This window comes from Tinamus guttatus, unplaced genomic scaffold (assembly GCF_059628265.1).
Source record: "Tinamus guttatus ecotype Peru unplaced genomic scaffold, ASM5962826v1 Tinamus_guttatus_pri_ptg001323l, whole genome shotgun sequence".
NCBI lineage: Eukaryota > Metazoa > Chordata > Aves > Tinamiformes > Tinamidae > Tinamus > Tinamus guttatus.
Window position 1 is genome coordinate 18,020 of NW_028289857.1, and position 12,106 is coordinate 30,125.

The following is a 12,106-nucleotide window of genomic DNA, read 5'->3' on the forward strand; positions in this document are numbered from 1 at the left end:
CCGCCCCCAATGGGACCCACCCCCTATGGGTCCCCCCCAATGGGACCCGCCCCCCTATGGACCCGCCCCCGATGGGACCCGCCCCCAACTGACCCCAAACCCTTAACTCTATTGGGGGGAGGGCTCTGGGCAGAGGGCGTGGCCCGGGGGGGCGTGGCCAGGACGGGGGGCAAGACCTGGGGAGGGGGAGGGGGCGTGGTCTCCATTGGCCCCTCCCCTCTATTGCTGCTGGGGGCGGGGTCTGATGGGGGCGGGGCTGAGGTGGACACGGGGGGGGTGGGTCCGGGTGGGGGGCGGGGCCTCTCCTCCCTGCCCCCCCGCCCATGCTGGGGGGCGGGGCCAAGGGTGGGGGCGGGGCTTCTGCCGCCCCCACCCTTCCTGCTGGGGGGCGGGGCCTCTCCCCGCTGAAGCCCCGCCCCCCCCGCAGGCGCTGGGGGGCGTGGCCGGCGGGGGACAGGGGCGGGGCCGAGGTGGTGCTGGGCGCCATGGCGACCGCCGGGCTGCGCCCCGCCCCCAGCCAGCGCCTGCGCCTGCGCCTGCCCCGCCCGTAAGGTCACGGCGGGGTCACGGGGTCACTGTGGGGTCACCGTGGGGTCATGGGAGGGTCACAGGAGGGTCACGGGGTCACTGTGGGGTCACGGGGTCATGGGAGGGTCATGGGGTCATGGGGAGGGGGAGGGGGCAGCGGGGGGTCACGGGAGGGTCACGGGGTCACGGCGGGGTCATGGAGTCACGGCGGGGTCACGGGAGGGTCATGGGGGTCACGGGGAGGGGGAGGGGGCAGCAGGGGGGTCACGGGAGGGTCACGGGGTCACGGCGGGGTCACGGGAGGGTCATGGGGGTCACGGGGGGGTCACATCAGGGTCAGGGGCTCGGTGGGGGTCATGGGGGTCATGGTCACGGGGTCACGGGGGGGACATGGGGTCATGGAGGGTCATGGCAGGGTCACAGGGTCCAAGGGGGTCACGGGGGGTCATGGGAGGGTCATGGGGACATTGGGGGGGGTCACGGGCTTGGGGGAGGTCACTGGGGTCACGGGGGGTCACAGGAGGGTCACAGGGGGGTCATGGGGTCATGGGGGCATCCAGGAGGTCACGGGGGGGTCAGGGGCTTGGGGAGGGGTCACTGGGGTCATTAAGGGGTCACGCGGTCATGGGGGGGGTCATGGGGAGGTCATGGCAGGGTCACAGGGTCCAAGGGGGTCACAGGGCGGTTCATGGGGTCACGAGGGGGGTCATGGGGTCACGGGAGGGTCAATGCGGGGGGGGGTTGGGGGCTCCGGGGGGGGGGTCATGGCTTGGGGAGGGGGTTGGGGGTTCCCACCCCCCCGTGACCCCGCGGTGACCCCGCGGTGACCCCGCGGTGACCCCAGGGCGGGGCCCAGCTCCCTGCAGCTCCTGGACGGGGGGGGGCGGCCCCTGCGGAGGCTCCGCCTGGAGCCCGGGGCCTTCTGCCCGTGGGGCGGGGCCGGCGGCGCCGCGGTAACGCCCCCTGACCCCCGCGTGACCCCTGACCCCCATGTGACCCCCTGACCCCCGCGCGACCCCTGAGCCCCGTGTGCCCCCTGACCCCCGCGCGACCCCTGACCCCCGCGCGACCCCTGACCCCCATGTGACCCCCTGACCCCCGCGCGACCCCTGACCCCCGTGTGCCCCCTGACCCCCGTGCGACCCCTGACCGTCGTGTGACCCCTGACCCTCGTGTGACCCCCTGACCCCTGTGTGACCCCGACCCCCGTGTGCCCCCTGACCCCGCGCGACCCCTGACCCCCTGTGTGACCCCTGACCCCCGTGTGACCCCCCCGCCCCGTGCCACCCCTGAACCTGCTGTGATCCCGACCCTGCTGTGACCCCTGACCCCCGTGTGACCCCTGACCCCGCACAACCCCTGACCCCCGTGCGACCCCTGACCCCCGTGTGCCCCCTGACCCCCGCGCGACCCCTGACCCCCGTGTGACCCCGACCCCCGTGTGCCCCCTGACCCCGCGCGACCCCTGACCCCCTGTGTGACCCCTGACCCCCGTGTGACCCCCCCAACCCCCCGTGTGACCCCCGACCCCCATGTGACCCCCCCGACAGTCGTGTGACCCCCCCTGACCCCGTGTGACCCCTGACCCTGTGTGACCCATGACCCTCGTGTGACCCCACCCAACCCCTGTGTGACCCCTGACCCTGCTGTGTCTCCTGACCCCCATGTGACCCCCCCTGACCCCTGCGCGACCCCTGATTCCGTGTGACCCCCCCCCCCATGTGACTCCGGACCCTCCCATGACCCCAACCCGGCTGCGACCCCTGACCCTGTGTGACCCCTGACCCCACGTGACCCCCCCCAACCCTCCTGTGACCCCCCCGACCCCTGTGTGACCCCCCGACCTTGCCGTGACCCCGACCCCGCTGCGACCCCTGACCCTGCAGCGACCCCCCATGTGACCCCCCCCGACCCCCGTGTGACCCCCGTGTGATCCCCCCCCATGCCCCTGCTCTGACCCCCCTGACCCCCCGTGACCCCCTGACCCCACGTGACCCCTGACCCCCCCTGTGACCCCCTGACCCCACATGACCCCCCCGACCCCATGTGACCCCATCTGTGACCCCCGACCCCACAATGACCCCTGACCCCTCTTTGACCCCTGACTCCTCTGCGACCTCCTGACTCCTCTGTGACCCCTGACCCCCCCTGTGACCCCCTGACCCCCCCGTGACCCCTGACCCCGCAGGGGGGGCTGCTCTACGGCCACTTCGGCCGCCCCCGGGACTTGGCCGCCCTGCGGGGGCGGGGCCTGGACCCAAGGGGGCGGGTCCTGCTGCTGCGGCTGGGCCGGCTGCGGCCGGGGGAGCAGGTGAGGGGCCGAGGGGGCGGGGCCGAGGGGGCGGGGCCGAGGGGGCGGGGCCAAGGGGGCGGGGCCAAGGGGGCGGGGCCAATGGGGCGGGGCCAAGGGGTGTGGCCAAGGGGGCGGGGCTGAAGGGTGTGGGAGGGGTGATGGGGGGTCTGGGCCCCTTCCCAGACACCTGGGCCCTTCCCGGACTCCTGGGCCCCTCATTCCCCTTCCCGGACGCCTGGGCCCCGTGCAGGTGGCGCTGGCCGAGGCTGCCGGTGCCGTCGCCGTCCTGCTCTACCCCGACCCCCGGGACGGTGCCGGGTTGGGCCCCGACGAGGCCGTGTCCGTCCACGTGAGTGACCCGGGACAGGGACGCGCTGGGGACACCGGGACTGCGGGGACATTGACTGGCAGGGGTTGACGTGGTGGCCGCTCTGCCATTGGGTTATATGAGTTGACGTGGTGGCCACTCTGCCATTGGGTTACATGGGTTGACGTGGTGGCCGCTCTGCCATTGGGTTATACGGGTTGACGTGGTGGCCGCTCTGCCATTGGGTTATATGGGTTGACGTGGTGGCCACTCTGCCATTGGGTTATACGGGTTGACGTGGTGGCCGCTCTGCCATTGGGTTACAAGGGTTGACGTGCTGGCTATTTTGCTATTAGGCTATATTGGTTGACGTGATAGCTACTTTGCCATTGGGTTATATGGGTTGACATGATGTCTATTTTAACCATTGTGTTATAAGGGTTGACGTGATGGCTATTTTGCCATTAGGCTAGATAGGTTGACGTGCTGGCTATTTTTCCACTGGATTATATGGGTTGACGTGATGGCTACTTTGCCATTGGTGTTGCATGGGCTGACCTAATGGCTATTTTGCCATTGGGTTAAATGGTTTGACATGGTGTCTATTTTGCCCCTAGCTTATACAGGCTTACATGTCGGCTGTTTTACCATTGGGTTATATGGATTGACGTGAGGGCTACTTTGCCACTGGGTTATATGGGTTGACATGATAGCCATTTTTGCCATTGGCTCATATGGGTTGACGTGATGACTACTTTGCCATTGGGTTATATGGGTGGACGTGATGGCTATTCTGCCATTGGGTTATATGGGTTGACGTGGTGGCTCCTTTGCTATTGGGTTATATGGGTTGACGTGATGGCTACTTTGCCATTGGTGTTGCATGGGCTGACCTAATGGCTATTTTGCCATTGGGTTAAATGGTTTGACATGGTGTCTATTTTGCCCCTGGCTTATACAGGCTTACATGTTGGCTATTTTACCATTGGGTTATATGGGTTGACGTGAGGGCTACTTTGCCACTGGGTTATATGGGTTGGCATGGTGTCTTTGCCATTGTGTTATGTGGGTTGACGTGATGGCTCCTTTGCCATTGTGTTATATGGGTTGACGTGATGGCTCCTTTGTCATTGGGTTATATGGGTTGACGTGATGGCTACTTTGTCATTGGGTTATATGGGTTGACGTGATGGCTCCTTTGTCATTGGGTTATATGGGTTGACGTGGTGGCCTAGGGGGCCACCTAGGGGCACCTCGTGGGGGGACAGCAGCGCCGTGACGTCACGCTGACGTCACGCTGACGTCACCAGGTGCAGCAGGGCGCGGGGGACCCCTACAGCCCCGGCTTCCTGGCGTCGGGGGAGGGGCCGCGGCCCCCCGGGCGCCCCCCGGGGCTGCCCCGGATCCCGGTGCTGCCCCTGAGCGCCCGGACGGCCGGGCAGCTGCTCAGGTACCCCCGGACGCCGGGGCCCCTCCCAGACGCCTGGGCCCCTTCCCGGACGCCTGGGCCCTTCCCGGACGCCTGGGCCCCTTCCCGGACGCCTGGGCCCCTTCCCGGACTCCTGGGCCCTTCCCGGACACCTGGGCCCTTTCCCGGACGCCTGGGCCCTTCCCGGACGCCTGGGCCCCTTCCCGGACGCCTGGGCCCTTCCCGGACGCCGGGGCCCCTCCCGGACGCCTGGGCCCCTTCCCGGACGCCTGGGCCCTTCCCGGACGCCTGGGCCCCTTCCCGGACTCCTGGGCCCTTCCCGGACTCCTGGGCCCCTTCCCGGATTCCTGGGCCCCTCCCGGACGCCTGGGCCCCTTCCCGGACTCCTGGGCCCCCCCCCGGACTCCTGGGCCCTTCCCGGACTCCTGGGCCCTTCCCGGACGCCCGGGCCCCTTTCCCGGTTTCCTGGGCCCCTTTCCCGGATTCCTGGGCCCCTCCCGGACGCCTGGGCCCCTCCCTGCCCCCCAGGGCGCTGGCGGCTCCCGGACGCCTGGGCCCCTTTCCCGGCCCGCGGTGGCTCCGGCTGCGGCTCCGCGTCGCCGTCCGCGACGTCCCCGTCACCGTCACCAACGTGTTCGGGAGCCTCCCGGGGCGCCTGGAGCCCAGTGGGGGCGGGGCCAAGGGGGGGGGCGGGGCCAATGGGGGGCGGGGCCAATGGGGGCGGGGCCACGGGGAGCGGGGCCGGTGGGCGGGGCCAAGGGGGGCCGGGGCCAGGGGGGCGGGGCCGGGGGGGCAAGGGGGCGGGGCCTTGGACTCAGATGGGAGCTACGCTGGGGCGGGGCCAAGGGGGGCGGGGCCAAGGGGGCGGGGCCGGGGCCATGGGCGGGGCCAAGGGGGGCGGGGCTAATGGGGGCGGGGCAAAGGGGGCGGGGGCCGGGGCCATGGGCGGGGCTAATGGGGTGGGACCAAAGTGGGTGGGGAAGGGGGTGGGGCCATGGGCGGGGGCTTCAGGGCGGGGCTAAAGGGGACTGGGCCTTGGGGGGGGCGGGGCCTCGGGGGAGCTACGCTGGGGCGGGGCTAAAGTGGGGGTGGGGCTAACCCGGAGGGCGGGGTTAAGCCGGGGGCAGGGCTAAAATAGGGGCGGGTCTAGCGCGGGAGGGCGGGGCTAGTCCTGTGGGCGGGGCAAAGGTGTGGGCTGCCAAAGTGGGCGGGGTTATTGTAGGGGCGGGGCTAAGGTGGACGCTGGGGGGTGGAGCTTTGGGTGGGGCCTCCTGGGGCGGGGCTAAGGTGAAGGGGCGGGGCTACAACCCGGGGTGGGGCTTCGTGCCGAAGGGGGCGGGGCTAATGCCAAAGGGAGGGGCTGGGGTTGCTCATGGGCGGGGCTTGCGCCACGGGGGGGCGGGGCCCCGCCTGACCCCGCCCCCTCGCAGACCTGTACGTCATGGTGGGGGCGCAACGGGATTCGCTGACGCCGCCGGGGTCAGGGGTCGGCACCGCCCTCCTGCTGGAGCTGGGCCGGGCGCTGGCGGCCATGGTGGCCGACGGTGAGGGGCGGGGCCAAGGGGGCGGGGCCAAGGGGGTGTGGTCAAGGGGGGCGGGGCTGAAGGGTGGGGGGTTGATCGGGGGTCTGGGCCCCCTCCCGGACACCTGGGCCCTTTCCCGGACGCCTGGGCCCTTTCCCGGACGCCTGGGCCCTTTCCCGGCCCCCTGGGCCCCTTCCCGGACTCCTGGGCCCTTCCCGGATGCCTGGGCCCCTTCCCGGACTCCTGGGCCCTTCCCGGACTCCTGGGCCCCTTCCCGGACGCCTGGGCCCCTTTCCCGGACGCCTGGGCCCCTTCCCGGACGCCTGGGCCCCTTTCCCGGACGCCTGGGCCCCTTCCCGGACGCCTGGGCCCTCCCCGGACTCCTGGGCCCCTTCCCGGACGCCTGGGCCCCTTCCCGGACACCTGGGCCCCTCCCGGACGCCTGGGCCCTTCCCGGACGCCTGGGCCCCTTCCCGGACGCCTGGGCCCTTTCCCGGACGCCTGGGCCCCTTCCCGGACGCCTGGGCCCTTCCCGCAGGGCTCCAGCTCCGCCGCTCGCTCCTCTTCGCCAGTTGGGACGCGGGCGACTACGGCCACGTGGGGGCCACCGAGTGGCTGGAGGTGACACCGCGGGGGGGGTGACAGGGGGACACCCGGACGCCTGGGCCCCCTCGTCACCCCCCCCGCCCCCAACCCCGTTCCCAGGGGTTCCCGGGGCAGCTGCACCGCAAAGTCGTCGCCTACATCAGCCTGGACCGGGCGGTGCTCGGTGGGTGACGCCCGGACGCCTGGGCCCCCATGGTGGCCGTGGGGCTGCCTGGACGCCTGGGCCCCTACGGTGGCCGTGGGGCTGGGGGGGGTTCCCGGATGCCTGGGCCCCTGCGGTGGCCGTGGGGCTGGGGGGGGTTCCCGGACGCCTGGGCCCCTGCGGTGGCCGTGGGGCTGCCCGGACGCCTGGGCCCCTGCGGTGGCTGTGGGGCCAGGGGGGTGCCCGGACGCCTGGGCCCCTCCGGTGGCCGTGGGGCTGAGGGGGGTTCCCGGACGCCTGGGCCCCCGTGGTGGCCGTGGGGCCGCCCGGACGCCTGGGCCCCCATGGTGGCCGTGGGGCCGCCCGGACACCTGGGCCCCCATGGTGGCCGTGGGGCTGAGGCTGCCCGGACGCCTGGGCCCTTTCCCAATCGGTGCCCCATGGCCACAGGGGACGACCGCCTGGTGGCCAAGACCAGCCCCACGTTGGTGCCCCTCATCGGCCGCGTCCTGAGCCAGGTGGGGCCGCCCGGACGCCGGGGCCCCTTTGGGGGGTGCCCGGACGCCGGGGCCCCTCTGGTGGGCCCCTTTGGGGGGTGCCCGGACGCCTGGGCCCCTTTGGGGGGTGCCCGGACGCCGGGGCCCCCTCGGCTCAGACCTGGGGTCCCCCCCCCAGGTTGACAGCCCCAATGAGAGCGGGAGGAGCCTCTTGGAGCAGCTGACGCGGCCGGGGCGGCCCTGGGAGAGCGACGTGTGAGCCCGGACGCCTGGGCCCCTTTGGGGGGTCCCCGGACGCCTGGGCCCCTTGGGGGTTACCCGGACGCCTGGGCCCTTTGGGGGTTACCCGGACACCTGGGCCCCTTTGGGGGTCCCCGGACGCCTGGGCCCTTTGGGTGTCCCCGGACGCCTGGGCCCCTTTGGGGTCACCCGGACGCCTGGGCCCTCCCCAGGATCCGGCCCCTGACCCCCGACAGCGGCGCCTTCCCCTTCACGGCGGCCGCCGGGATCCCGGCAGTGGAGATCTTCTTCACCGAGGTGACAGGGCCACCGCGTCCCTGTGTCCCCAATGTCCCCAATGTCCCCATGTCCCCAATGTCCCCATGTCCCTGTGTCCCCAATGTCCCCAATGTCCCTGTGTCCCCATGTACCCAATGTCCCCGTGTCCCTGTGTCCCCAATGTCCCCAATACCCCCCCTATACTCCCCTGTACACCCCCTATATCCCCCGTTGTCCCCAATGTCCCCCATATCCCCCTATACCCCCCTATACCCCCTATATCCCCCCCATATCCCCCCCATACCCCCCAATACCCCCCATTGTCCCCCATTGTCCCCCATTGTCCCCAATGTCCCCTATACCCCCCTATACCCCCCCATTGTCCCCATTCTCCCCAACACCCCCCCATACCCCCCTATACCCCCATTGTCCCCAATGTCCCCTATACCCCGTATACCCCCCAATATCCCCCATTGTCCCCATTGTCCCCATTGTCCCATTGTCCCCAATGTCCCCTATACCCCCCCATATCCCCCCATGTCCCCATTGTCCCCATTGTCCCCAATGTCCCCAATGTCCCCTATACCCCCCTATATCCCCCTATACCCCCCAATACCCCCCATTGTCCCCAATGTCCCCTATATCCCCCCGTATCCCCCCATGTCCCCATTGTCCCCATTGTCCCCAATACCCCCCTACACCCCGCATTGTCCCCATTGTCCCCATTGTCCCCATTGTCCCCAATGTCCCCTACACCCCCCTATACCCCCCCATGTCCCCTATATCCCCCCATTGTCCCCATTGTCCCCAATGTCCCCTATATCCCCCCATTGTCCCCATTGTCCCCATTGTCCCCAACACCCCCCTCCTCTCTCTCCCCCCCCCGCAGGCGGCCGCAGGCCCCGCCCCCCCGCGCGTGACGTCACTGCGGGGGCGGCTCCGGGGGCGGCTCCCGGCGGCCGGGGCCGCCCTGGGGGGGGTCGCGGGGCTCGTGGCGCTGCGGGGGGGGCAGGAGCCCCTCCCCCCCCTGGACCCCCACGGGCCCCCCCGGAGCCTCCTGGGACCCCTGGGGGGGCTGGCGGGGGCGGGGGGGGTGAGCGGGGACAATGGGGGGACAATGGGGACAATGGGGACAATGGGGATAATGGGGACATTGGGGACATTGGGGTCAATGGGGGTAATGGGGATATCGGGGGCATTGGGGACATTGGGGACATTGGGGTCAATGGGGACATTGGGGGGACATGGGGGACATTAGGGTCAATGGGGCATTGGGGACATTGGGGTCAATGGGGACAATGGGGACATTGGGGGGAATGGGGGTAATGGGGACATTGGGGGGACATTGGGGACATTGGGGACAATGGGGGACATTGGGGTCAATGGGGACAATGGGGACATTGGGGGGGGTCGCAGGAGCCCCTCCCCCCCCTGGACCCCCACGGGCCCCCCCGGAGCCTCCTGGGACCCCTGGGGGGGCTGGTGGGGGCGGGGGGGGTGAGCGAGGGGGGGGACATTGGGGACAATGGGGGGGGATGGGGGGACATTGGGGACATTGGGGGGGATGGGGGCAATGGGGACAATGGGGACAATGGGGACATTGGGGGGACAATGGGGGGAATGGGGACACCGGGGGGACATGGGGACATGGGGACACCGGGGTCAATGGGGGCAATGGGGACATTGGGGGCAATGGGGACAATGGGGGGACATTGGGGACAATGGGGGTGTTGGGGACAATGGGGGGACATTGGGGATAATGGGGGCAATGGGAGGGCATTGGGGGGACATTGGGGACAATGTGGGGGGGGGTTTGTGGGGCTCCTGCTGCTGTGTCCCCATGTCCCCAGGGTGTCCCTAGGGTGTCCCCATGGGTGTCCCCATGTCCCCATTTCCCCACATTGTCCCCATGTCCCCATTTCCCCCCATTGTCCCCATTGTCCCCAGGATGTCACCGCTGTCCCCCTGTCCCTGCTGTTCTCGGCCCGTGGGGACCTGTCCCGGGTGTCCCCATGTCCCTGGGATGTCCCCATTGTCCCCATTGTCCCCAGGGTGTCCCCATGTCCCCATGTCCCTGGGATGTCCCCATTGTCCCCATGTCCCCCCGGTGTCCCCATGTCCCCATGTCCCCCCGGTGTCCCCATTGTCCCCATTGTCCCCAGGGTGTCCCCCTGTCCCTATTGTTCTCCGCCCGTGGTGACCTGTCCCGTGCTGCCACCCGGTGTCCCCATGTCCCCATGTCCCTGGGATGTCCCCATTGTCCCCATGTCCCCATGTCCCCCCGGTGTCCCCATTGTCCCCATTGTCCCCAGGGTGTCCCCTTGTCCCTATTGTTCTCTGCCCGTGGTGACCTGTCCCGGGTGTCCCCATGTCCCCATGTCCCCCCGGTGTCCCCATTGTCCCCATGTCCCCCCGGTGTCCCCGGTGTCCCCATTGTCCCCATTGTCCCCATTGTCCCCAGGGTGTCCCCTTGTCCCTATTGTTCTCTGCCCGTGGTGACCTGTCCCGCGCTGCCACCCGGTGTCCCCATGTCCCCATGTCCCTGGGATGTCCCCATTGTCCCCATTGTCCCCAGGGTGTCCCCTTGTCCCTATTGTTCTCTGCCCGTGGTGACCTGTCCCGCGCTGCCACCCGGTGTCCCCATGTCCCCATGTCCCTGGGATGTCCCCATTGTCCCCATTGTCCCCAGGGTGTCCCCCTGTCCCTATTGTTCTCTGCCCGTGGTGACCTGTCCCGCGCTGCCACCCGGCTCCGTCGGGAGGTGACCGAGAGCGGCGGCCACCAAGGGCTGTTGGGGACCCTGCGGGAGCGCGTCATGGCCGTGAGAAATGTCCCCAATGTCCCCAATGTCACCTGGGTGTCACCTGTGTCACCTGTGTGTCCCCAATGTCACCTGTGTGTCACCTGTGTGTCACCAATGTCACCTGTGTGTCCCCAATGTGTCCCCAATGTCACCAATGTGTCCCCAATGTCACCTGTGTGTCCCCAATGTGTCACTAATGTCACCTGTGTGTCACCAATGTGTCACCAATGTGTCCCCAATGTCACCAATGTGTCCCCAATGTGTCCCCAATGTCACCTGTGTGTCCCCAATGTGTCACCAGTGTCACCTGTGTGTCCCCAATGTGTCCCCAATGTCACCTATGTGTCCCCAATGTCACCTGTGTGTCACCTGTGTGTCACCTATGTGTCCCCAATGTCACCTGTGTGTCCCCAATGTGTCACCAATGTCCCCAGTGTGTCACCAATGTGTCACCAATGTCCCCAATGTCACCTGTGTGTCCCCAATGTGTCCCCAATGTGTCCCCAATGTGTCACCAATGTCACCTGTGTGTCACCTATGTGTCCCCAATGTCACCTGTGTGTCACCAATGTCACCTGTGTGTCACCTGTGTGTCACCAATGTGTCCCCAGTGTCACCAATGTGTCCCCAATGTCACCTATGTGTCACCAATGTGTCACCAATGTGTCACCAATGTCACCTATGTCACCTGTGTGTCACCAATGTGTCCCCAATGTCACCTATGTGTCCCCAATGTGTCACCTATGTGTCACCCATGTCCCCAATGTGTCCCCAATGTGTCACCAATGTCACCTGTGTGTCCCCAATGTCACCTGTGTGTCCCCAATGTGTCACCAATGTGTCACCCATGTCCCCAATGTGTCACCAATGTGTCACCAATGTCCCCAATGTCACCTGTGTGTCACCTGTGTGTCACCAATGTGTCCCCAATGTGTCACTTATGTGTCCCCAATGTGTCACCAATGTGTCACCCATGTCACCAATGTGTCCCCAATGTGTCACCAATGTCCCCAATGTCATCTGTGTGTCCCCAATGTGTCCCCAATGTGTCACCTGTGTGTCCCCAATGTGTCACCAATGTGTCACCCATGTCACCAATGTGTCCCCAATGTGTCACCAATGTCCCCAATGTCATCTGTGTGTCACCAATGTGTCCCCAATGTGTCCCCAATGTGTCACCAATGTCACCTGTGTGTCACCTATGTGTCCCCATGTCACCTGGCCCCATGGCCCCAATGTCCCCAATGTGCCCGTGTCCCCATGGCCCCAATGTCCCCAGTGTCCTCAATGTCACCTATGTGTCACCAATGTCCCCAATGTGTCCCCAATGTCACCTATGTGTCCCCAATGTCACCTGTCCCCATGTCCCCAATGTCCCCAATGTTCCCGTGTCCCCTGTCCCCATGGCCCCATTGTCCCCATGTCCTCAATGTCACCTATGTGTCATCAATGTCACCTGTCCCCAATGTCCCTAGTGTCC